At 45.4% G+C, this 26,256-nt stretch overlaps 1 long non-coding RNA gene across 1 annotated transcript in view; it reads right to left on the bottom strand.

The window, feature by feature from the left end:
* The window catches only part of LOC146822367 (uncharacterized), a 195,115-nt gene that overhangs the window by 146,330 nt on the left and 22,529 nt on the right, over positions 1-26,256 (bottom strand). The gene's annotated exons all lie outside the window — the stretch shown is intronic.

Below are 26,256 nucleotides of genomic sequence, written 5' to 3'. Positions count from 1 at the left end.
GTGAGGGGTAAGAGTAGGCCCCTTCCTCCCATCTGCCCTGAACAACCCATCGGGATGCAGATAAGTGCTAAACCACACCCAACCCTTGCAGTGTCTGTAGCGCTCTAGAAGGAATACACAAAGGGGTCGGTCACCTAGCCCAGACATGTATTAGAGACAGGCTGTAAGGCACAAAGAGCAGTACAAGCAGAGAAAAGTCCACTTTCTAAAAGCAGCTTTTCAGAAATAGTAATGTTAGATCCGACTTTACCAGTAAAGAGGATTTATCATTACCATTGCAAAGATATGAAACATGAAAAGGCTACTCCTTTCCAATCAGGAATTACAGCTTAAGGTATTCTATGGATTTCCCGGTTCTTGCCAACGAGAGGAGTAGGCCTTACAGCAGTGAAAAAGTAATGTAACTGTTTGTCACTACCAGGACATGTAAAACATAGAAGTATATGTTCTGCCTTTTACTCACATAGCGTCCTGCCCTTTGGGTTACCAAGGGCCTTCCTTAGGGGTGACATATGTAATAAAAGGGAAGTTTTATGCTTGGCAAGTAGCTTTAAATGCCAACTCGATATGGCAGTAAACTTCACCCATAGGCACTGCAGTGGCAGGCCTGAGACATAGTTTCAGGCTGCATAAGTGGGTGGCACGGTCAGTGCTGCAGCCCACTAGTAGCAAATAATTTGCAGGCCCTGGGCACATGTAGTGCACTTTACTAGGGACTTAAGGCAAACTAAATATGCCAACTGAGTAGGAGCCCCATGAGCCCATGTTACCATGTTCAGGGGAGAGAGCACAAACACTTTAGCACTGATTAGCAGTGGTAACGGTTGCAGAGTCCTAAAGCCAGCAAAAACAAGCACAGAAAATGGAGGGAGGCAGGTAAAAAATTGGGGAAAGACCACCCTAAGGCTGTCAGGTTTAACAGAGCCTTTTGCAGTGAATGGCCCACACAACAAAGAGCATCACAATAACGGCAGGGAATATAATCAATTGCTGCAAGGGAGTCCTTTATACTATCAGAGAGCCCGTGATAGGACCCAGACAATAATCTGAGCATCTTTCAAATAGTGTAACTCCAGAGATCAGAGGCTCAGACCAGAGATACACAAGAAAAAGGAGGTTTACAACCACAATAAACACACATTGGCAAAGTCAAGAAGTATCACCTTTTCGACATATAGGCTTTCCCAATGCTGCACAACATCAAGAAAGAACAAGCATTTGCAACGCAATAGGTATCACTTTTGTTAGAGTTGGAGCTATTAGTGTAAATATACATTTTTTTTCTTATGCGTTTAGTAGTGGATGGATCTGATGGCAATTGTGTGTTATACAATTAATTTATAAGCAAGCATATCGATTGTGTTTCTGGTGTATAGGGCTTACTGGGATACAGTATCAACCAATGCTGGATTTGATTTAGCAAAGGAATACTATGCAGTTTTTAAGGACACAACAAGAATGCTTAATTACATAAATGGAAATGCTGGGTATGGACATATTGAACCCAAGAGAATAAGAGTCAACTGATTATTTTATTTGTGGGTATTTAAGAACGTTAAGCAGTATGATTGTGCTAATTTTACCTGGTTTTTAACACCCCGTTGGATGGCTGCTATGAATGTGATGTGATTATCCCCAGGGGCCCACAACAAGCAGAAGAAAGAGAAAACTCCAGGTTGTAACTAGTAGGTTTGTGCACAGACTAATGAAACATAGCCAGAGGTTGTAATGATAGGATGAACATGGAGACAGACTGGGGACGCACTGGATGCATTGGCATGGGGAGCAGAGACACGATGAGCAGGGCTACAGTGAGACAATGTGAGCTGAAGCAGACACAGGAATTACAGGTTATGAAGGCAGCGATACATAAACCAAGGGGGGTGCATTTGGGGGGTGGACATACATAGGAGCACGGGGTATCAACCAGGCATAAGGTAAGAAGAGGAGGATGAACACCCATCAAGGCACAGAGACTGGGGGTGCATGCAATGGACACAGTGGAAGCGAAGAGGACTGGTGAGAGCTTGCATATTGCAGGGAGGCAGGGATACAGTGAGCACATACAGCTGCGGAAAAAACAAAGTGATGTATCTCTGCGTGAACCCATTAGGAGGTAGCAAAGCAGTGTCCTGAATTTTTACGCTCATCGTCCGAAATTTACACCAATGCCAGTTGGTCACCCTTGGTGATAGAGATGCATAGAGCGCCTTGGTGGGCCTAAGAGAAGGGGCAAAGGCAAGTGCCCAAGAGGAGGGAAAGGCTAGGCAAGCAGAGTGCTTTAGGTGAAGGAGACAAAGAAAATGCTCCGGGGAGAAAGGGCAGTGGGGATTGCTTCAAAGGAAGGACATTGTAAAAGAAAAACCCAGCGCTGGTGAATCGCATTCTCAATGACATTAGGTTATCATGTAAACCTACCTGGTCAATAAAGCCTTTGAGGGTGGAGCCATGTCAGGTTTTCACAATATCCACCTGAATCTTATTTACATGCCCTAATGAAAATGGGAACCAGAATGGGTGTGCAGTCTGGCCCTCGTCAACCTTCGTTGGATGAGCCTAATTTATAAACAATTAGAAAGCATTATCACTATGCTTCCACAAGAAGAGCAGGCATCTTTTTGATGCTAATAATCATATCTAAAATTAAACTCACTTTTATATTAAATAAAAATAAAAAAAATAAAAATGCTCTATCTATGAAGGCATGTGTTATTGATATGTATTGAATGACTAGATTATTGTCTTATTAAAAATACAAGCATTTTGAGAAGGCAAGCTGCCTGCCAAGAGTGCTGGTTATTCCTTCCTCCTAAAGTGTCACGCACGGCTCGCCACTAATAGAAAAGTACCTGACTCTTGGAACTGAAAGGGATTTAGCGTATGACAACTCTACAGAAGATTCATTTTACAAAGTTGAGTTTCTAACAAACCAGTAAGGTATAAAAGCCCACTTCAGAGAACGGAGCACACTTCAGAGGTCAAATGGTTCGAACACCAGTGGGGCCCGACTAAGACCCTCATTTCAAAGGTCATGCCAATTTGGCTGTGAGAATCCTGCTTATATATCAAAGCGGGGGGGGGAAAGAGTAGAAGCGTTCTGGGGGCCAAACTCAGCTTCCAGATATATATCACTAAATCAAAAAGGAGTGGAGCCAAAAGGCCTCGAAGGATCTGGCACAAATATGTATAAGACAGTCAACAACCATTATCCGCCATTGGTATGTCTGTTGCCATTGGCGTAATCTTGGCTGATAGCATCATCACTGGGTCTTTTGTTGGCCTCCACCAGGAGGAGATCGTCAAAACCCGGTTAGGATCTAGTTTGTGCAGAATAGAAAATTTAAAATTACCTTTTTATCATGTGGTGCAATTTATTCTAAAAAATTATAGGGTAAGATTCAAAACGGTGGATGTGAAATATGGGACATGCAATATGTCCTTCACATCACTTTGTCAACATGTTTTAACCTGCATGCGCCCTTGCCGGTTCGATGGCTTTCGTCAGGACCTCATTGAGGAGAAAAACTACTCCCCCTTTAAATTTCTTACTCACGTCAGGTGGAGTACTATCCCCTGGGCTTGGTGATACAACTGGTTATATTCAATCCGGTATCAGCATTCAATATTTACTTATGCTCTGCCTTGAAACTGCATGAATAGCACTCACCAGGTTTGCACAACTCTGCCGTTATCCCACCTGAAGTGGCGTTGCTGCTCAAATTAAACAAGCATTTGCAATGCAATGGGAAACAGCCTTTACAACAAGGTAAATACATCGCATGCATTTGCCTCACATTTTTTTTACCGCGATTATACATTTACATCGCATATCAATAGCACAAATTTAAGGTAAGGTGGGGGGTCTCCCCCCACAAATACATGGTTTTTAAATATAAAAACAATGAGTTGTATTGGAATGTGATGAAAATGCATAATCGCGGTCAACAAAATACAACCCAATGCAATAGGTAACGCATTTGCAAGCATTTAAGCTATTAGCATTGTATAGGGCAGTGCCTTTTATTTATCTGTTTTGATAATTAACACAAATAAAAGGAATTGTCATTTAAAATGCCAATAGCTCAGACTCTTATAAATGCGAGACCTATTTAATTTCAAAGAAGCGGCCGCCATTATCCCGGGCTGCTTGGAAAGTGAAAGAGCACATGGTGCGCTGAATGTTGCAGGAAAGCATGTCGTGCCTGCAGTGTGAGAAACTCATTAAAGAAAGTAGTGTTTACAGACTAAATAAGGCATACCATGTAACAACAGAAGTAAAATGGTAAGTCCTCAAGGGAGGTTACAAACGAAGACAAGGCGGTACTAAGGAGGGACAAAAAAGCCTGTTAACGAATCAGAAGTCAGCTTTTACGAAGAACATTGACACAAGCCAATGACAAATATGGGCAGACAATGGGCGGGGCTTCACGTCTATTCTCGAATACAGCATGTCTCGCAGAGCAGCACATGCCCTGCCCAAGCTCGGCCTAAAAAGGCAGTTCTCCTTTAATTTGTTTAAACTGCACCTGCAATGGTGCTCTTTGACCGGCCTTTCACCCTGGCTGTTGGCTCTGGCAGCAGGCATCATATCACAACTGAACTGTAATAAGTTATTACTGTCTAATTGTGGCCAACTGCAATTAGAAAACAACAGATCTACTCTACTGTAATAATGTATTAGATTCCAGCTGAGACGTCACGGTGCCCCCAGAAACATACTGCACAGAATATGAAAGGCAGGTCACTGGACAGAAATGTCGCTGCCACCTAAATAAAGTGAGACTTGACAAATCCCGCTCTCTTTCTTCAGATCTTTTTCCCCTGGAAATTCTTCTCCAATAGCGGATAAGGATGCACTTATTGAAACACGTCTACTTACTGCACTGCTTGAGTTGCTATACGACAACATGAATATATCAAGGTGTTACCAGACATCATATACACGGTTTTGATACTTAAGCTACATAACATGTTGGCTACAAGTGAAAAACAACTGATTGTTAATACTAAAGATCTCACATTCTACATTAAAAAGGTGCCACAAAAGTTTAAAAGAGCACTGAAGGAAAGATGGAGTGCATGACCAAGAACTATACATATGGTAAGGATAGTTTATTTATGTTAAACAGTATATTGCAAGTCACTGGGAGGTCCATAACGTTATCTTGCAATATCCTTATAACGTAAACCAGGGGGTAGTTTATACCATAAATTATTCACAAAGTATTCCCACATTTCTAAATATGTCAGCAAATGAGTTCTGGTATATTCGGTTACAAATTCCTTTACCACAATAAGTAGTTTCCGCCTTCTGCATGGTACAGTCGTGTACTGCACCCAAATAGATGAATGCCTCATATTAACAAAACCATACCACAGAAGTGTTGTTTAAAAGGGACACAGATAGGAATTCCTTATAATGACAGCTGATTGACTCAGAGAGGAAGCTTCAGGTCTCGGGGTAAAGCAAATGGACGTTTACCTGGTCAGTTATTAATGTAAGCAGGGGCAATTGCAGATGTGCCAAGTGATCTATACACCCATGTAAATAAATAAATGAATCTGCAGGTCTTCCAGAATAAGGATTCTTTTCATAGTTGCTCCTATTTATTTGCAACACGGTTTTCCTGCTAGTGAGAGGCTGATTGCACACATGTGTTAAGAGGGTGCTGTAATTAGCACACGCACAAATGCAAACGCTATGGGGGAAATCGGTCCTCATAGCACGCTAGTCCTCACAGTGGTGTGTGTCTTGTTTTTTCAGTGTTTACCAACAATGGGAGGAGCTACCAGTGTATGTGAAAAAAATAAAAACACACACACACACACTAAAAATACTTACATTTTGAAATGTACTGGTTTATTCAAAGAGGAATCCAAAGATTACCTGTGTGCAGGTTTGTGTTTCTGCGCATGTTTTGAATGTGTCATGTGGAAGGTCAGTGAAGGCCCTCGAGGGAGGGCAACGCTGGCGAAGGATGTCAACAAGCAGCATCTCAGTCTGGCAGAATGAGTGACGTGCCTTGGAATTCCTGCCACGGAAGCCGGAGTCTCACGACAACGAACAGATGCCCCTCTGACCCCATATGAATGGTACGGGGAGGTTACCAGCAGCGCAACATGAGACAGACAGGGAGCCCATTACTGGAAGCTCCGTTTAAACATAGATCTGAGTGACGTTGCAGGAATGCGCAACAGCAGACGCTCAATCTCCAACAAGATATCCTCACCCCAGTTCTTTTATACTTGATTTTTAATCAAATATTGCCCAAGGCATCAGATGCCAGGATTCCCACAACGTACACCAAGTCAAACATAACAGCATTTAGATGGGAAGCAACACAGAGAGTAGCCTGTCCACATGTTGACAGCGTGTACACTATATGTCTCCATGCCACAATTAGATTAATAAAAAACGAGACAATTGTTGCCTCTGGCCAAGAAATAGCGCAGAGAATAAAAGCCGAAAAAAAACTGCAGAGATGAACCTTGGCGATTCCAGAGAGACATAGTTAATTATACTCCATTATAGCTATAAACCAAAAAGGAAGCACCACAGAGATGAGTCCTTCTTTACACGCCAGGCCGAGGCAGCAGTGACACCATGCGGTCTCTTCTGAATTCACGCAACTGTCAGGCAAGAGAAACTACACCCACCCTCCCTTCAAGCAAACGCACACAAGAAAAAGAAAATGAATCTACAGCAGACAACATTTATTTTATGTGAAAGTGGGACAGTAAATCTTTTGATAAAATGTAACTAAAACACAATCACTGTATTTGTATTCTAATTTATATAGTGCTCAGTCTTGGTGATATGCGCTCCATAACAGATTCGCAATAGTAAATGTAACAAAAAATAGAATACGGATAAGCGTAGCCAATAACCCTGATGGGTTATCACCAATTGTCTTCTCCACTTTCCCTTGCCCCATCAACCCCCTACATGTTGAAACAAGCACCCCTGTCCCTTTGAAGATCTTTAACCCCTTCAGCGCTGGGCGAATTCCGCCGCGGTGCTGAAGGGTTCGTGCGCGGGCGGGCCGATGACGGAACGGTTCCGTCATGAGCACAGCTCAACCGTGGCTCATGACGGAACCGTTCCGTCATGAGCATGGAAGGGGTTAAACTATGGCTCCAAATTGATCTTTAACACATTTAACAACCATCTTGCTGCTGACATCACCCTCTGATAAAAACAGAGCCTGGCAAGGAATCAGAGCATTTCCTCTAAGCAGCGAGCACCAGTAACATTACCCAATGACATATTCATATGTTTTGTAGACATGAGGAGATTAATCAGCAGCTCCTGTTAAAGACCAGGAATGTCCTGAGCTGCCAAGTAATCTCCCGTGTGTACCAAAAATATGAAACTGAAATGTGTAACGTAGCTGGTGCTTTTGCAAAGCACTACAGAATGAAACAACAAGCCCAAGAGCGAGCTGCTGCTAATGCGTGGCTTGAGGCGAACAAAGAGACTCCAGCAGGGATCCCCAGAGCGAGAGGACGTGGCTTAGCAGTCAGAGCTGCAGACTTCGGAGCTGGAGATTTGTGTTTGATCCTCCGCAGTCGGTTCAACATCCTGTGAATGATCCTGGAAATATTTTTTGCTCTAAAGTGCACAAAAAAAATACCAACTAAAAAGCATTTATCGATATCGGAGGGGGTGGCGGGGGCCCACACAAGCACTATCGTGGGAGGGGTTGGGGGTGGAGAGCACAGGAATATTAAGTGCACAGACGAATGAGAAGTGAGCAGAGGCAGGCAGGATTTTTTTATTTAACCAATCCCCACCTTAGAAGGAAGCCCAAACCAAGCTATCCTACCAAAATAAAACCAACTGACGGCGAACTTCTAAAAGTGCCACAAATTAAATGAAGCTAAATAAAATTCAAGCAACAGAGCAGGAAGCACAGCAGGGGAGGCAGCAGTAATGTAACTGTGGCATTTAGAGGGGATAGGACTAACACTGTTCTATTTAAATATAAGCAGGTAGGGAGCTGAAGTTCAACACAGACAAACAATAACAGAGCAGGAATTCAAGCAAAAAAAATAGTCCCTCAAGAACAGATAAAGAACCATAGTGGAATGAGACCGCACTATGTCCCTGCTCTGTGAGAGGAACAGAAGAGAGAAAGGAGGGACAAAGACGCACGACTGACCACTAGCAAGCTGGGATTTTTGAAGGACGCTGACAGACAAATGAAAAACCAATGTCAAGAAAGGGGTTGGACTTTATGTCCACAGACCGATTGCAGCAGGTCTTGAAGAGACAGCTGAGCTTTCTAACTCGACCTAAAAAAAGCATTGAGAGAGAGCGTGTCCTGCCTGCAACATCAGGCAAAAGAAAACCAATTAGGAAAATAGTGCTCCCAGACTCTAATTAAAGCATACATGTAACAACCGAAGTAAAAGGGCCAGTTGCCGTGGGAAGTTCCAATGAAGACGAGGCAGGACAAAGGAGGGACTAACAAGACTATTAACCAATCAGAAGCCATATTTACGAAGGACAATGACAAGCCAATGACAAATATGGGCGGGGCTTCAACTACTTACTCCAATACAGCATGCCTCAGAGCAGCGCATGCGCTGCCCAGGCTCGACCTAAAAACATTAAACATTTCACTGGAACTCATGAAATACGGCTTTCATCGCCATGACCAATTCCTCATAATTCTGGTGAGATTTCCTGTTCAATCAACATTCCGTTAATCAAAACCTTAAAACTCTAGTCTCAATCAGCACAACTTGCGGGAAAAAGAAAAAAGAATTTCTCCCTTCTAAATAAGGGGTGGGTAATTAATGAAGGAAACTTGGTCTAAAATTATTTGTTCTGGCAATAACATTTAGTATTGATTCTTCATTATAGATAAACAGGACAGTCTATGATTTCACTTAAAATTTTCAATAAACAAGCTGTCACTGGGGGTGGGGAGGGGAGCCTACTTAAAGTAAACAAACTCTAAATATACTTGACATAACTAAAAAAAGTCACAAAGTGATGCCTCACCAGCAGACTCGACTACGGCAATGCACTCTTCACCGGAATAAACAAAAACCTCACCCGCAAGCTACAAAACATCCAGAACGCCATCGCAAGACTGGCCCTCAACCTGCCAAGACACTGCCACATCTCCCAGCACCTGCGCACACTCCATTGGCTCCCCAGCGAGGATAGAGTCACCTTCAAGATGCTCGCCCACGCACACAAGGTCCTCCACGACATCGGACCAGCATACCTGAACAGCCGACTCAAATTCCACGCACCCCAAAGGACCCGATGATCAGCCCAGCTCTCCTACACCGTGGTCCCCCGCATCAGAAAGACCAGATCGGGACGCCGCTCCTTCTCCTTCCTTGTGGCCAGAGCCTGGAACGCCCTTCCGCTGCACCTCAGACAGAAAATATTGCTCCCAATCTTCACAAGAAAGCTCAAAACCTGGCTTTTCGACAGACCCCCTTCCTTGATGGACCGGAACCTAACCCACCCACCCCCAGCACCTTGAGACCCTTACGGGTGAGTAGTTGTGCTTAACAGACACCTGATTTATTGATGCCTCCAATATTAAAACAGGGGCCTCATCACCATGCCATGGACAGTTGACAGAACATGGCAATCAGACCATCTCACACCTAAGCATAGAGACAGGTGGTGGAAAATGGAGTGTGTACACAACCAGCCAGAAGATGGACAACCGTCCAACAACATAAATAGCAGAGAATGCATGCAAGCCCCGACAAGAACACACCCCTGGTCCTCACAGCCAACCTACTGCTGCGATTAATGTACACTACTCAAGCTATAAACAGCTTGGGTGGAGGAACTCCATTAAAAAAGTCTGACATCAAAATATGTGGAACACTTAATCTCCCCATGCCTACCAAAAAATGAATGTGTCCTTCTGTAACAAAACTGATGCTCATGTAAAGTTCTCTGGTCTAGTTCGCGCTATATAAAAGTCTATATAAATAAAAAAATAAAAAAAGGTATTCCAAGCAGGAGTAGGGTACATCCAATATGTACTCCAAGTGGGAGTAGGATACATCAATATGTGCTCCGAGTGGGAGTAGGATACATCAATATGTGCTGCGAGTGGGAGTAGGATACATCCAATATGTGCTCCGAGTGGGAGTAGGGTACACCCAATATGTGCTCCGAGTGGGAGTAGGGTACACCCAATATGTGCTCCGAGTGGGAGTAGGGTACACCCAATATGTGCTCCGAGTGGGAGTAAGGTACTCTGACCGGGAGTAGGGTCGCCCATCACCCTCAGGCCTCACATAGCCTACAGTGTTAAGCACTCTGACAGTCACGCGAGTTGCTTGAATATCGAATGAACGCTGCTCTGGTGCTTAATGAACCAACCCCAACATTACAGCCATGTTGTTAAACATATCATTTACGATTAGCGTTGAAGAATCCAATGTACCTTGCTCTTTATTTTTACTGTACTGTCACTGCACAGTATTTCTATAGGTGCCGTGCATTTCTAAACTAATTTCGATGTAAACACACCAATGTGTTATAATCCAGGGACACTGCCCTCAACTTTATCACGTGGTATACCAGGAGCCACAATTTCAGGGGGCTCTGGGGTCCACTTTTCCATTTCAACCAGAGTACCCAACAGGAGTGAGTCGGAGCATTGATATTTCTCAACTTAAATTGTTTATAGACATACGAGAGAGATTGGGAATGTTACTGTTTAATAATACTCTTGAACTGTACTCATAGGGCTAGGCGCTACTAGCACCGGATTAGAGACAAGGTCCTGACTAGCCAGGTTAAAAACAAAGCAAGACTTGCCTTAGTATAGACTGTCTGTTTAACTACAATTATAACAGTCTTTATGTACCCACTGCCCATGTCTATTACTTAAAACATCACACTTCGGCTTGGAACATACAGCTGAAAACTGCATGAAGTACAACCACAGCACCTCCGGGTGAAAATAATTCGAGTGTCTTTGTCTGCCACCCCCACAACTCACCTGCAGCAGATCACACGGCGCGCTCACCTCACAGCACTCTAGGCTGAAAATAACTCACCTGCCAGAGTCTGGCATTCAGGACTTATGTGGTTGTCCCGCCATTACCAGTGACGTCAGAAGTGCGTCATCCAAACACCCTCTAGTCACCCCCACCCGACGGATAATTGATGTTAATGGCCAACTGCTAATCCCCTTGGTTCGGCGCCCCTCCCGAAGGGAGGGGGGGGGGGGGAGGATGTGGCTGGACCGGGGGCCTTACTGGACCTCACCCCCCACACCACCCCCGAGCAGAACCGGCCTGGACCGGGCGGGGGTAAGGGGAGAGAAGGCAGGGAAGGGACGGGCAGAAGGACACTGGGTTCAGCCCAGTCATAAAGTTAGGCACAGGATTGTAGCTCGGGGGAGGAGGGGGTATTTAACCACAGACGTGGGACAGGCCCCCCTCTTCTACAGAGGGGAGGGAGGAGGGAGTTGGAGGAAAGGCCGTGCGGGAGGTATGAAAGGAGAATCCATGCCCCCGCATGGGCAGCGATGCATCAGTGCCTGGGCTGTGCCAGCTCGAGGACTGGTGCTCGCCCACCAGAGAAGGCCTGTGGGTAGGGTGACCAGATCTTGAGAACCAAAAACCAGGACATTTTGCAAAAATAGAAGAATGACTACAATTTTACATCAACAATGCTGCGCAGAAGGACTACTCTTATCAACATAGGAACACAGAAGAAGCACTAAGAAAAAAATAAAATGTAATTTATGAAACCACCAGCATACCTGTTAATTAAATTGCTTCCTTTTAACAGCTGCTAACTAGCACAACTTTAGAACACCCAATCTCACTTCTCACTAGTTTCAGTCGACCCCCTTTAAAACACGGGATATGAGCTAAAATCGGCCAGGACAGCTGGTAAAACCCCAGGAAGGGCCCCCTCCCAACCCTGCAGAGAAAGAGAGAGCGAGAGTGAGTGAGTGAGGAGACACAGTCTCAATGTAGTGCTAGAAGGTGGGGTTTTGCAGCGCTCAGAGGATGCAGGCTGTGGCACTGAGCGCTTGGTGGAGTGGGGTTGAGATGCACGGCCCATGGCGGACTCTGACTTCCCCGGGGGTGGGACGCGTTGACGCCTTGGTTCTGTGGAGTGTTTGCGTCAACTTTTTTGAAAATTATTTTGTAGAGTTTTTTTTAATGCTATTTTAAAAATCTAGCTTGAACTCGACCCTAAGATATCAGGTGTCATAGCGCTTTACATGAGCACCAGTTTCGTTACAGATGGACACATTCAATTTTTTTAGGCACAGGGAGATTAAGTGATTTGCCCAGAATCACAGGATGTTGAGCGTTGTTGCTGAGACTCTAACCCGGTTGCCCAGCTTCGAGGTCGACCGCTTTAGCTCCAAGGTCACATTCTGACTTGAGCTGAAGGCATTAGAGGGCTTCATAGAATTTGCATAGAATTCATGACATCAACTGTATTAGGTGTGGATAAAGACAGTGACAATATGTAAAGGGCGTGCACAGTAGACATAAGGGTACGTTGATGACACTTATTGGAGGTAAGTATGGTATATATATATATATATATGTAAATCGCTAGACAGAATTAGACCAGCAGCGAAAACAAAGGTTACATGAGGAGTAGACAAGATTACATAATAATAAATAGAGGACTTTAATCTTCGTTATAGACGACGAACTGTAGTGTAGATGACCAATGTAAGGTCTGATTTAACTAAGGTATGGCGTAGTGAAGGTGGGTAGTGTGGCCCTTTGTCCTACCCGAAGGTAGTAATGCTCAGATTTGTTTAGAGGGTGGGGGATGGAGGCAAACAGTTTGGACTGATGCTTTAAGGGGGGAGTTTAGGTATTAGTCGAAGAGTAGCAGTTTCAGTTTCTTCTTCACGTGAGGGAATGACTGATTGTCCCGTAAATCTTGAGGTTGTGAGTTCCAAATTCTGGGGGCGTTTCCTGAGAAACAAAGTGTGCAGGATTTCTCTCTCTTAAATTTTGGTGAAATCAGGAGTAGACAGAGCTTCGGAGGGTTCTCGTTTGTACAGCTTTTATTAATTTATGTGTAAGGTAGATTGGGTTTTCAGTGTAGAGAGCTTTCTGGGTTATGCACACAGTTTTCAATTTAGCTCTTGCCTTAGTTCGTAGCCAGTTACGATTCCTGAGAGCAGGAGTGATGTGGTCGAAGCGACTCTCCCTGGATAGAAGTTTGGCCTATGCGTGGAGTGTGACTTTCAGAGGTGCAAGGTATGTTATTGGGGTGCCCATGATCGTTGCGCTGCCGTAGTCTAACTTGGGGAGGACGAAGGATTGCACCACAGTTTTTAGGTCTACTGAGGGGATGAAGGGTTTGACTTTTTATAAGGATTTTAGCATCCAAGAGGTACTTTGTGGCGAGGCGTTTATATGCCCCTTCATGCTCAGATGACGCTCAAGTGTAATCCCCAGGGATTTCATAGAATTGGAGTTCGATAGTTTTCAGTTTAATGCGGTGAAATTGTCGGGCCAGAGATCTACGGAAAAGGAGTTTTATTTGGGTTGGATGAAAAGGAGTTCGGTTTTGTTGTGGAGGAGTTTAAGGTGGTTGGTTGTCAGCCAGGACTATAATATAATATATAGTCCTTGTGGGACTGGTGTTTCTTTGAAGTCGAGTTGTTAAGTTTGATTATCTGTAAGCGCTGCCTCAAGAAAAGATGTGAACCATTTAAGGATCTTTTCATTGATGCCTGCACGCTGTGCGAGGACGTTTATGAGGGTGTCATGGCGGACAGTGTCAAAGGCAGCCAATAGGTCCAGGAGGACTAGAAGGCAGGCCTGGCCATCATTTGGGTATCTGTGTAGGTTGTCTATGATGTTCAGTATCGCAGTCTCGGCACTGCAGCCTTTCGTGACTCCCGATTGCAAGCTGTCGTGCAGATTGTATTTTTCTATGTGGCTATTGAGTTGTGCAAGTCCACATTTTTCAATGACTTTGGCGAGGAGAGGGAGGTTAGCTATAGGTCTGTAGTTATTAAGGTCGGTTTGGTCCACCTCTGTTTTTTTGATGATGGGGTACTTGGCTGAGTTGGGGGGGGGGAGGGGCGGCATGGAGCTGCTCGATTGGGAGACTTAATGATTTTAGTCCGAATAGGAGAGATGATATAGCGGAGTTTTTTAACCCCTTCGCTGCCAGGCCTTTCCCCACTCCTGTGCAACGCCCTTTTTTGGCTATTTGGGGTAGTGCGCGCTGAGGCCCCTGTAACTTTTTGACCACATAAAGTATCCACGCCAAATTTGCGTCCTTTTCTTCCAACATCATGGGGATTCTGAAGGTACTCAGGGTTTGTGGATTCCCCTGAAGGGGTCACAGAAATGAGCCAAAAATACAGCAAAATTTAGTTTTTTTGGGGGAAAATGGGAAAAACGGGCTGCAAATGAAAGCATCTGGGTTTTTCCCTGCAAATGTTATCAAAAAAGGGTTTGTGGGGCTGAAAGCACCATTTTCCCAGCTTTTAGGGGATACCAGACTTTTGTCAGAAACCCAAAACATAGCCTAATTTTGCTATTTTTTGTCTTTTCAACCTCCTTCCAGTTAATGGTAGAAATGGGTACAAAAGCAGTAATGGATCCTCGAAAGCTATACATTTTAGAGAAGTAGACAAAATTCTGAATTCAGCAAGGGGTCATTTGTGTAGATCCATCAAGGTTTCTTTATAGAAACTAACAGTTAAATATAGGATAAATTGAATATTTGTTGAAAAAAAGCGCCTTTTGTGTCAATGTTTTCACCTGTAACTTCTAATTTGGACAGCTCTTTGAAAGCAATATACCTTTACATCCGCTGGACATTACTGGTTGTGGGGATATATAGTACTTGAAGGTTCACCAAGAACCCGACGAACCCAGAGCCAAAAACTGAGCAGCAACTTGCAATGGTTTTTTATTATGTACCAGGTATATAGTAATTATTCTGTAAAAAAAATGTACATGGAAAAATCGGTATGAAAGACACCTATGTATTTCTGAAATGGGAACAAAATATAGAGTTTAGAAACAGTAGATATTTGCACATTTCCGAAATTGGGATACTCACTAGCATGAGAATTATCAGTCATTTTTTAGAATGACTTCTTTTTTACACAATGTCTTTCATTTGGAAGGCAGAAATGTATCGAAAGTCAATAGGTAATAACAGTTCCTTTACAAATCTGAATTACCCTAAGTCTCCCGATAAAAATGGTACCTCACTTGTGTGGGTCGGCATAGTGCCCACGACAGGATATGGCTCAAAACCCAACGTGAACACACACATTTTCACAATGCAAAATTACCCTTTTTTAGCAAAGTGCCTAGCTGTAGTTTTTTAACCATAGCTCTGCCGGCACCTAGGGAAACCTAGCAAACCTATACATTTTTGAAAAGTAGACACCCAGGGAAATCCAGGATGGGGTGACTTGACTGCCTCCCACCAGGTTCTGTTACCCAGAATCCATTGCAAACCTAAACAATTGCCAAAAATAACACATTTTCCGTGGTGGAAAGTTCTGGAATCTGCGTGGATCCACAAATTTCCACCCACCCCGTGTTCCCCAAAGTCTTCCGATAAAAATGGTACCTCACTTGTGTGGGTCGGCCTAGTGCCCGCGACAGGAAACGGCGCAAAACGCATCGTGGACACACCTCAATTTCGCAGTGAAAAATGAACTTTTTTTGGCAAAGTGCCTAGCTGTAGTTTTTTAACCCTAGCTCTCAGCACCTGAGGACACCTACCAAGCCCACACATTCCTGAAAACTAGACACCCGGGGGATTCCAGGGAGGTATGGCTTGCGTGGATCCCCCAACGTTTCCTTACCCAGAATGCCCTGCAAACCTCAAATTTAGCTGAAAAAGAATCACCTTTTTCACACATTTTTGTGAGGAAAAGTTGTGGCATCACCGGGATGCCACAAATTTCCTACCACCCAGCGTTCCCCCGGGTCTCCCGATAAAAACGGTGCCTCACTCGTGTGGGAGGCCTAAGGACCCACCACGGGCAAGGGCCCAAAACGTAGTGAGGCGCACTACGTTTAGGACCCTTGCCTGTTGAGGCGCACTACGTTTTCTCCCCTTTCCAACGATACCTCTCCCGTCTTTCTACGTGCTCAGGGGGCTGAGATAGCCCCCTGAGCAAGTACAAAGTGAAACTGAAATGAGCCTCTTGGCTCATTTCAGTTTCATTTTCAGTGTAATGACGTCGGCGCGACGTGCGCGCCGATCGTCATTACACTGAAAGCCCGGGGGGGGGGCCTCGGGAGCCGGGGAAGCTCTTCCCCAGCTCCCGAGGCTATTTTCAGTAAAAGGGAATCCCTCTGGTGCCCGCAGCAGAGGGATTCCCCGGGAAATGCCTCATGACGTGCTGGACTCGTCATGGGCACAGTGCTCCATGACGAGTCTAGCATGTCATGGGCACAGAAGGGGTTAAACCAGCGTCGCAGGGAAGCGGTACGAGATGTGCGAGTTTGGCTTTATACTAGCGAGTTACTTGGGGTTTCTTCTTCCGGGATAAGGTTGAATTTGGTCCAGGTTGCGTCATTTTCCAATTACAAGGGATTGGCGTTGGTGGACTGTGCTGTTGAGAGGGGGACAGCTGCACTTTGAATGTAGGGCTTTGGTTAGGCCCTTTGTGTGAAGGGGGCATCCTTGGTGCAGGGTAAAGTGTTGGGAGGCTCAAGGGAGTGTTCAATGTTAGAGATTTTATTAGAGAAATATTTTAGGAATTCTTTGCAGCGCGTAGAAGTCATTAGTTGAGTGTTGGGACAGAGAGGAGATTTGTTCTTTGATGTTGAAGAGGTCTTTGGGTCTATTTCTAGACCGGTCAAGTTGGTCTCAGAAAAACAAGGCTTCTTCTCTGAAGGTTAGGGATAGGTGGTGAACTCCAATCCACTGACAGAGCGCGCAAAGTTTTTTTTATTCTGCGCTCTACTTGGAATGTGGAGTTCCGGGAAAAACTCTGCCTCCTGCGTAACGAAGGAAGTTTACTGGTGCCAGCCCAAAACATCACACTACTGCCTTTTCCCAGGCATTAAATTTGTTAGAAGTTACAAACATGGTTTGTCACAGTGAGTCATTTGCATATGTCCATGTTTAATTTTGTAATCTACATTCATTTTGTGCAGGGCTGGGCTGGTTTTGGTCTTTTTTCACAGAGTGTGCTTGTGGTTTGTGTTTGTTTTGATGGGGCATTGCGCTTGTTTCACCCAGGCCTGCTGAGGGAGGCATCGAGACGAGCTGTCGTTGCAGGGAGACCGGACGGAGCTGGTGGTCGGAGGACCGGCTGCACAAGGCCAGTCCCTCCCTCACTCATTGTTGCACTGCGAGGGACAGGTGACCTCTGAGGAACAGGTTATGGTAGGGAAAGAACAGCAAGCGCCGTCCACTGGCTGCCACAGCTGGAGCAGAACACACACCTGGAGCAGCAAAAGGGACAAAGTAAAGGCGGTTAAACAGAGGCATGAAAGCCTTCTTTAATTCATGTAGCAGGGCCTCTGAGACCTACGGCGGACCAGAATTCCATGGAGTTTTTATTCAACTCTGCAGAATTCCGCATAGTAAATCTCCGCCGTGTCCACCCACCCCTACTGAAGATATATATTTTTTGTTATTTTAGGCATTCAGCCCGTAGGATCAAGTGATTGTTTAGCGAGGGCTGCGGTCTCCAATTTCTTTTGACTAATTGGAGTTGTCGTCTCTCCTTGTTAAGGTCTGTGTTGAACCAAGATCTGGAGGGGATGCTTCTTGGTTTGAGTTTTAGGGGGACGAATGCCTCGACAAGTTTTTCCATATCGTTGTAGTAGTCGGTAAGGTCTTTGGCAGAAGAGAAGATGGGTGAAGGTGTGATTTGGGAACTGACCAATTTTTAGGTCTCGCCTTGCTATCGCGTAAGCGATCGCAAGGCGAGACTATTGTAAGGGGGATTTAAAAGTGCTCCCAAAAGCGGATTGCATGGCGAGCACGCGCACAATCACGCGCATCGTGCCGCCATGCAATCCATTTGACATCGCACTTCAAAGGGTCCGCTCCCCCGCCAAGCGCGCGCGCCACGCTCCGCCGGGCTGGTTTGTAAATTACATTTTCGTAGATGTTGTTGCAAGCACACCAGCTACGGACTTCCCTGACCGCATTTACCGATAGTTGGTGTTGGGGAACAGCTACAGGCTTCCCCAGCCACATTTCCCCAATTAAAACGTTTTTAAAATTTTATTCATTGTATCTAGGTGCTCCTTCTTCACAGTCATCTCGGACTCTGCATTTTCTTTTTAGTTTTCTAAAGGATCAGTGCGATACACTGCGCTTCATTTTAAAGCATGGTTCTTTAAGGGGGGGTTGCTTTCACTTAATTATCTCCCTGTGCATTCACCCAACAACACTTCCAGCCCCGGAGTGTGCATGTAATCGTGAGATGGCAGCAGGCGCATCTAGTTGTCTGTGTAAAGGATGGCAGCTACATGCTACAAGAAAGTGACTTACTCATTAAATAAGGGCACAGCTCTTCAGCATATTTGTTTTTATTTCTTCCCTCTCCTCACCGCAACACCTGACGATGCTTACACTTTATTTCATCTCTCTCTGCCTTCCCCTAACACCCACTTCCGCCCCGGAGTGGCCATCTCATCGTGAAATAGCTACAGGGGTGTCCAGTTCATTGTGTAAAGGGCATCACCTACCTACATGCTACAGCTAAGTAAATTACCTAAGCACTGCTCTCAAGCATGTTTGTCTTTGCACTCTTTCCTCACCAGGGTGCTGCTTCCAATTCACTTAATCTCCCCGTGCCTTCCCCCAACACCACCTCCCACCCCGGAGTATGCACACATTACTTTGATATGGCAGCATTACCATCTACCAAATCTAAAATACTTTCTATATTAAAAGCAGCACGCGCTCTCCTTTGCAGTCCTTTCCCCATGTTATTTTAATTTACTTTGGGCGCCGTGTTCATGTTTTGTTTAGTCTACTTCCCATTACCGCCACGCGGTCACACAGCCCTTCATACAAATAATATAAATTATAATATTGTTGGCAGAGATGCCCAGCAGCAGTCAGACTTGTTGAGGCGGGTTGAAACAGTACTAAACATAATTATTGGTACTGCGTGGGCCTCAGGACGGCACAAGAAAACTACCATAAACACTGCCATCCCCCAATACTACGTCACACTCCAAGTTGCAGTGTCTGCGTGGAACAAATACCGCATTGGGGGTTTTGGCCACTTATAATAATTTCATTGTAAAATTGAAACTGGTTTTAAGTCTCTGCTTGTTTTGTTTAATTTTGGCCAGTCACTCTCCAAGAGATCATTTCAGCAGTTCGTCGCCCGCTGCTTCCTCCCTCCTCCCTTGTCTTGGCCCACATTGGCTGTTGTTGCTGCAACTCCTCCCCCCTCTCTCGTCTTGTATACCCTTAACCCTTCATGTGATCAAATTACGAGAAGGGCAGTTTAAATACCAGGGTAACGTCAAGCAGTTATTGTGCTTCCAGTGGGTCAAAGGCAATGAGGTCGTCGCTGCTGGTTTAATACCAAGAATCTACAGTATTTAAAAGTTCTCATTTTTATGTAGTTTATTCTTGCGGTGTTCGATGCAAACAAATGAAATCCTGGATGTAGATGCATCTGTTACATAGCAAATGAATCAGCCCTGCTTACTGAGCATTCCACGTACTTAACACATACTTGCAATACATCCGAAGTGTCTTAAGCTTTTACAGTTCTTTAAGCTTGAGGGTTTTTTTTTTGTAATGGCGTTCGAAGAAACACGAACTGTCTTCAGGTTTTACAGTTCTTTGCGCACAATTATTCCACCCCTTTGTTTGTACTGGTGCCACGCCACACACACACACACACACACACACAACCACACCCAATCACACACACAAACACAACCACACAACCACACCATCAGTGCACACTTTCACCAAACACAGACACCATCAGTCGTCAGTGCACGCATTCACCGGGCACAAACACCACCAGCCATCAGTGCATGCTTTCACCAGGCACAAACACCCCCAGCTGTCAGTGCATGCTTCCACCGGGCACACACCACCAGCCGTCAGTGCACGCTTCCACCAGTCACACACCACCAGCCGGCAATGCACACTTCCACCAGGCACACACACCACCAGCACACAATTTCTACAGGCAGACACACCATCAGCCATCAGTGCACACATCAATTGTTAACGCATCCACAATTAACTATTGTAGCAAGCGCAGTATGGCGCACTTTACTTTTAAACATATTCATCTAAAGCGCAGCATGCCACCACTGGTGTTGCAATATTTAGCAATGCCAATAGCTCAAACGTAATTAATGCGAGACCTATTGCATTGCAAATGCTTGTTCTAATTCAGTATGAGGAATTCGACGCATGTTCCTCACCTAGTGCTTGGGACGGCTAGATTGGGGGGGCCTTTGGTTGGTTGGTACTCAGATTGAATAGAATTAGATGATGATCAGTCCAGTAGGATGGTTGGATAGAGTGGAGGGCTAGAGTGTTGTGTTTAGAGATGAGGCCGTCAAGTTTCGAACCCTTATTTTGCGTTTGTTTGTTGTAGTGTTGGATAAGATTGTTCACTTCCAGGAGGGTGAATAGGGCTTGAATTGTAGGGTCTTTAGGATTATTTAGGTGCAGCTTTAGGCCTCCTTTTATAATGTCAGATTAATCTGACTACCCACAGTCCTTTGCAACATCACCCTCATTTAGTTGGAGGCAAATGGAGCAGCTGCCTTTCAACACACAAACATGCAAAGAGCTTTCGACCCTGAAAGGTCAAGTGGTGTTTTGCAGTTTTCACTCTTTAAAATAGTTTTTCTTGTCTGCCTGCGCTGGTTTATGCTCTTCACTTAGATAAATAACCCTACATATGTTTCCAGCCCACAGGCAAAGCAGACAATTTGAAACACTCGCTTCATGTATAACAAATACCATGTTCTTGTTTTCTCTCTCTCGCTCTTTTTCTCTCCCTCTCTCCCGGTCTCCCGTTCTCCCTCTCTTTCTTTCTTCTCTCTAGCACCCAGCCACTCACAGATATCGTGTCTTGTCCTAAGACACCAGCACAGGATAGAATTTCTGAACCACTTCTGGAAATGTTTGTTTAACAAAGTATACCGCTTGTTAATGCTTTCGATAAACTCCTCTAGGTAAGTGCACTGCATCCTGTGAGCTTTACATGTTGACTAGTCACACTAAGTCTCGCTGCAAAAAAATCAAAAGGCATCCATTTAGTTTGGGAGCAAATTCATCTGTGCAGATGGCACTCATTAATATTATTGTGTTAACTTGTGTTTTTTTATCCATGGCCACAAGATTATTCAGATGCGCGTTTCCTGCCCTTTGAAACACACTTTGCTCTTAGACTCTGCACTAAATATGATAGTCATTAGGGCATGTTTAGAAAAAGCTATTTTCAAGGAATAGTAGTTCCTTATATATTCTTTTGATGTAGATCTCCAATTTGGAAATATAGAAATAAAAAAAATATCAGTTTTTGGGGAGAGTCGGGTCATTGGTAGAATTTAACACAGCTTGAGCTCCCAGCAGTTCAGCGCGGTGTGAGGTTTGTAAGGCCTTTCAGGGTAAAGAAAACTGTGGGATCCACACGTCACACCAACCTGAACTCCCCAGGTTATCTAAGTTTCATGAATGTCTGCATTTGATGTGTTTCCCTGGGTGGCATCTGAGCTAGGGCCCAAATTCCGCTGCTACACACCACAAAAAAGAGTGGATTTTAAAAGGCAAAAAGTGATTTCTTCAGATTGCTTTTAGAGGCATTTTTAGTTGCGGGTGCTAGCTCCATCCAAGCAAGTGGGGTACTGTTTTTATCGGGAGATGTGTGGGAACAATACGTGGTAGAAGTTTGTGGGTCTCCGCAGCTCCTGATAATTTCTCTCACAGAAATCTGAGGAAAATGGGTGTTTGCAGCCAATGTTTGAGGTTTGCAAGGCCTTTGTGGTACAAAAGCATCATGGGATCAATGCAAATCACACCTCCCTGAACTCCCCAGGGTGTCTACATTCAGAAATGTCTGGGTTTGGTAAGTTAGTGGATGGGTGCCAAGTGAGCAAGGGCCCAAATTCTGCAGGTACACACTTAGCAACAAAAAAAAGCTCAGTTTTGATTGGTGAAATAGAATATCGTTACTTGTCGTTTTGGGATGCTGTATCTCGAGAGTACTAGGCCCAGTCACACAAGTGTTTGATTCGGGAGTTGTGTGCGAACATAGACTAGTGGAAGTTATCACCAATTGGAAAACACATTTTGCTCCTGAACCACATGATAATTTTGCTACCCCAGAATCAATGGTCTGTTAATAACCACTATTCGTAAACTCAACAACTTGAGCACATTTCAGAAAAAACAAGCTTTCCTTCAAACCCATTTTCTTTGATTCGATGTTGCCATATGAATTGCTGCATTGTTGGTACACAATGAAAAATCATTATAAGCAGCAGCTGTGTTGTTGGTTCGGGGTATCTTGTGTTTTTGGAAAACCTAGAAACCCTATATATCCCTGCAAAAAGTAGGGTCTGACAGATTTGATATTATATTGCTTTTGTAAATCGGCCATTGTGCTGAAAAAATAACAGATGAAAACATTGTCATCAAATGTTTATATTTTTTTTTATACTTATTTTCAATATGTTTTTTATTCAACAACTAGTTTATTTGGGAAAGCTTTGAGTGATCAACACAATGACCCCTTTCTGAATTAAGAATTTTGTCTACTTGGGGGCGTGGCCACGACCGTTACCAAGGTGGCCACACACTTGTGAGGCTCTGGCTCGGCATTTACCTACTAGCTGCTTGCTGCTGCAGAAGCCTTTACATATCAGCATGCACAACTAGCTGGGAAGCCAGGGACCAGAGGACTGTGGAAATTGTGCCCGGTCGAAGGACTAATGCCTGCATTTGAAGGAGAGGGGAAAGGCAGGCCCCATGCAGCCAACACAGTCTCGGAGGCTCCGCGGCGGTAGGTCTGAGGCAGACGTCACCCAACCTCGTAACTCGCTGGAACCCTCCCTCCTTAGTCTCTACATCAAGCTGCGCGGACAGGCAGCCCCTCCCTCAGGGCACAAGAACTGCCCTCTCGAGGCCCACGAGTTGGGAGACATCTGCAGCCTACCGGGGAGATGCAGCCGGATGCGTCCGGGCCCTATGTGGGAGTGGCAGGCTGCCCAACACCAGCCAGAATTTGAAGCCAAGACCCACTCTCTGCAGACACACCAGGCACCAGAGAGACAGCTTTGTGGACAGAGCAAGACGTACAAAATTGGAGTGAGTGTGGCAGGGATGAGATTGTGGCGGACCGCCACTACCCGCTGATGCCCGCCCGGTGCTATAAGGACCTCATCGCCTCGGCTACCGTGCTGCAGCACTGGATGCGAGTGAACTTTCTGCTGCCCCCTGCTGTCTCAAACATACGACCAAGTGCAATACACGCTGCATCTACCTACTGCCCACTCTCCATTAACACCGCCCCAACTGGGGGTACAAGACAGTTGAACCCCCAGGCAGGATAGCTGCTCATCAGAGGTGCACGCCATTGAACGTCGGGGGCTAGGCTCGCAGCCTGGTCACCCAATCCTTTTCTTTGCGCAGGTGGGGCAGGAGAGGAGAGTAAAACCTGCCACTACTCATGTGCCATTGCCTGTACTGTGAGGGCGTTGCTTCGTTGGGACACCAGAATTGGCTGCACAGACAAGGCTCACTTTTGACCACGCGGGCACTGCCGGAACCCTGTGTTGCCAATCGGATTCTGAAGAGGCTCATAGCCGTGACACTGCAGAGGCTCCCCCGTGTGACATATCCGCAGTAATGACTGAACTAAGGGCTGGCTTTGGTGCCACTGAAGCATGGTTTGACACACTGGCAGGCCGCATGGAAAAGATGGGTGAGCGGATGGACAGATAGGGGGCCCATATCGATGGCACAGAGGAAAGAATCTCCAGCCTGGAAGATAACACCACAATGCTACAGAAACGCCTAGATAAAATGGAGCGGACCCTGAAACAGGTAGCAATCAGAAAATAAATATTTGGAGGGCCGCTCCAGATGAAACAATATCCACATCTCTGGTATAGCGGAAACTACCAACATGGGAAGACCAAAGGACTTTGTGGAGCGACTCCTAACTACCCTCTTCAAGTGCTCTAGCTTCTCGGCAACCTTTGTGGTAGAGCGGGTGCATCGCTCCTTGGGACAGCGCCCCCTGAAGGAGCACCTCCTAGATATCTTATAGCCCACCTCCTTAATTATAGACACAGAGATATCGCACTCCGGATGGCCCGGGAAAAGGGGCCCTTGCAGTAGCAGGGCTCAAAACATCTCTATGTTCACAGATTTCACCCCAACTGTTCAAGAAACTAGGAGGAAATACAACAATGTGAAATATGCGCTTCCTAAGCAAGGGGTTCGTTATTCCATGCTCTAACCGGCTCGCTTAAGGGTTGAACACGAGGGGCGTGTTAAGATCCTTGATGCCCCAGCTGCTGCAGAGTCTTTCTGTCAATCTATCCGTGGTAGATACCCCGCGACCAGTGGCTGTGACTAACCCGGGAGATGTGAGAGCCCTCCATCGACCTCTCGAGATGAAGCTACGTGAAACGGCCTGACTCTATATTGAGAAACTGGGAATGTTGAAGATATAGACACGTGTGCCAGACGCTGTTGCTCACGATATTGCACCCAGCCAAAGTTAACGTACCCTACAACGGCGACTACACTATACTAGTGTATTTAACTTTTCTTTTTGGGACTGTCGATGTCCGTGTTGTCACCACGCCTTCATGGTGTTTACCAACTCTTACTACTCGGGGGTTATGTTTTATTTTTTAACCGGTTAAATGGGATTCATTGGATGTTCTTAAATCTGCTGGGGGGGAGGGGAGGGGGGGGGGGAAACTGTTAGAGGGTAACTTCTTTGGGGTTGACAGGTTAACTGACGATGCACATCACGTTTTTATACACAATGCCCTCATCGCCACATACTGCTCGGGCTTAAGGCCTGAGATACATCTCTATAAATCTGTTTTACAGTATGGCTAAAACAATTGACTTATCAGTCATCTCATGGAACACACGTGGCATCAATAACCAGTGAAAAGGGAAGCAAGTACTGTCCTATCTTAATAGACACTCCATTAAAAGTGACTTTCTCCAGGAGACACATCTTCTCCAGCTCTCTGAGCACACCTCGCCAAGGATTGGGGCACACACCGCTATTCTTCATGTTATAGCACATACTCCTGAGGTACCTGTATTCTAATCCACAGAACAATACCATTCCTTGGTCATTCCCACTACTCAGAACCAGGAGGCTGATATTGGTTATTGCAGGGAACACTCTGGGACTAAAGCATTTTGTTCGTAAACATTTATGCTCCAAACGCTGATGACCTCGATTTTTTTCCAGAGACCTCTATACCCGACTGGATGGTTTCGAAGTGAAGCATCTAATAATAGACAGGACCTTAATATGCCACACCACCTGCGAACTGACTCCATTAGCACACAACCAACAGATAAACCTTGGGCTAGGGAGGTATTTAGGCATAGCTTTGATACTTATGCACTATATGACATATGGTGGACACATCACCCCACTACTCCCAGCTTCACATTTTACTGGGCGCCCCGCTCGGTTTGATTACGGTTAGATTAGTGGTTCCTGTCGGCCACTGCCCACATGTGGGTGTCTGAGATCACCGTGCTCCCACGGACACTCTCGGACCACAACCCTGTCCTTTTGAAACTCCGGATCCCACATGGCTGTTGCTTTGAATACAGCTGGCGATTCCATGGCGATGCGCTCTTGGACCAGGTGTTCCATTGTGAACTGCAAAGCTCCATCCTTGAATACAGCTGGCGATTCCATGGCGATGCGCTCTGGGACCAGGTGTTCCATAGCGAACTGCAAAGCTCCATCCTTGAATACAGCTGGCGATTCCATAGCGATGCGCTCTTGGACCAGGTGTTCCATATTGAACTGCAAAGCTCCATTTTTGAATACTTTGAGATTAACGCTGGAACTGTGTCCACACAGGCCACCATGTGGGAGGCCTTCAGGGCATATGTCCGGGGGGAGGGAGACTTATGTATTTCCAAGCAAGTGGGTATCCTAAGGGATATCCGCACACAACTCAGCTGAGTTCAGGGGAAAATACGGGACCTGGAGCTTAAGGCAATAGCCGACGGGGATCACCAGTTGCATAAATGGGTGGAGTTCCCGGCCAAATACTGGGACTTAG

This window comes from Triturus cristatus, chromosome 6, assembly GCF_964204655.1.
Source record: "Triturus cristatus chromosome 6, aTriCri1.1, whole genome shotgun sequence".
In the NCBI taxonomy this organism is placed as follows: domain Eukaryota; kingdom Metazoa; phylum Chordata; class Amphibia; order Caudata; family Salamandridae; genus Triturus; species Triturus cristatus.
This window is presented reverse-complemented; position numbering and strand designations above follow the sequence as displayed.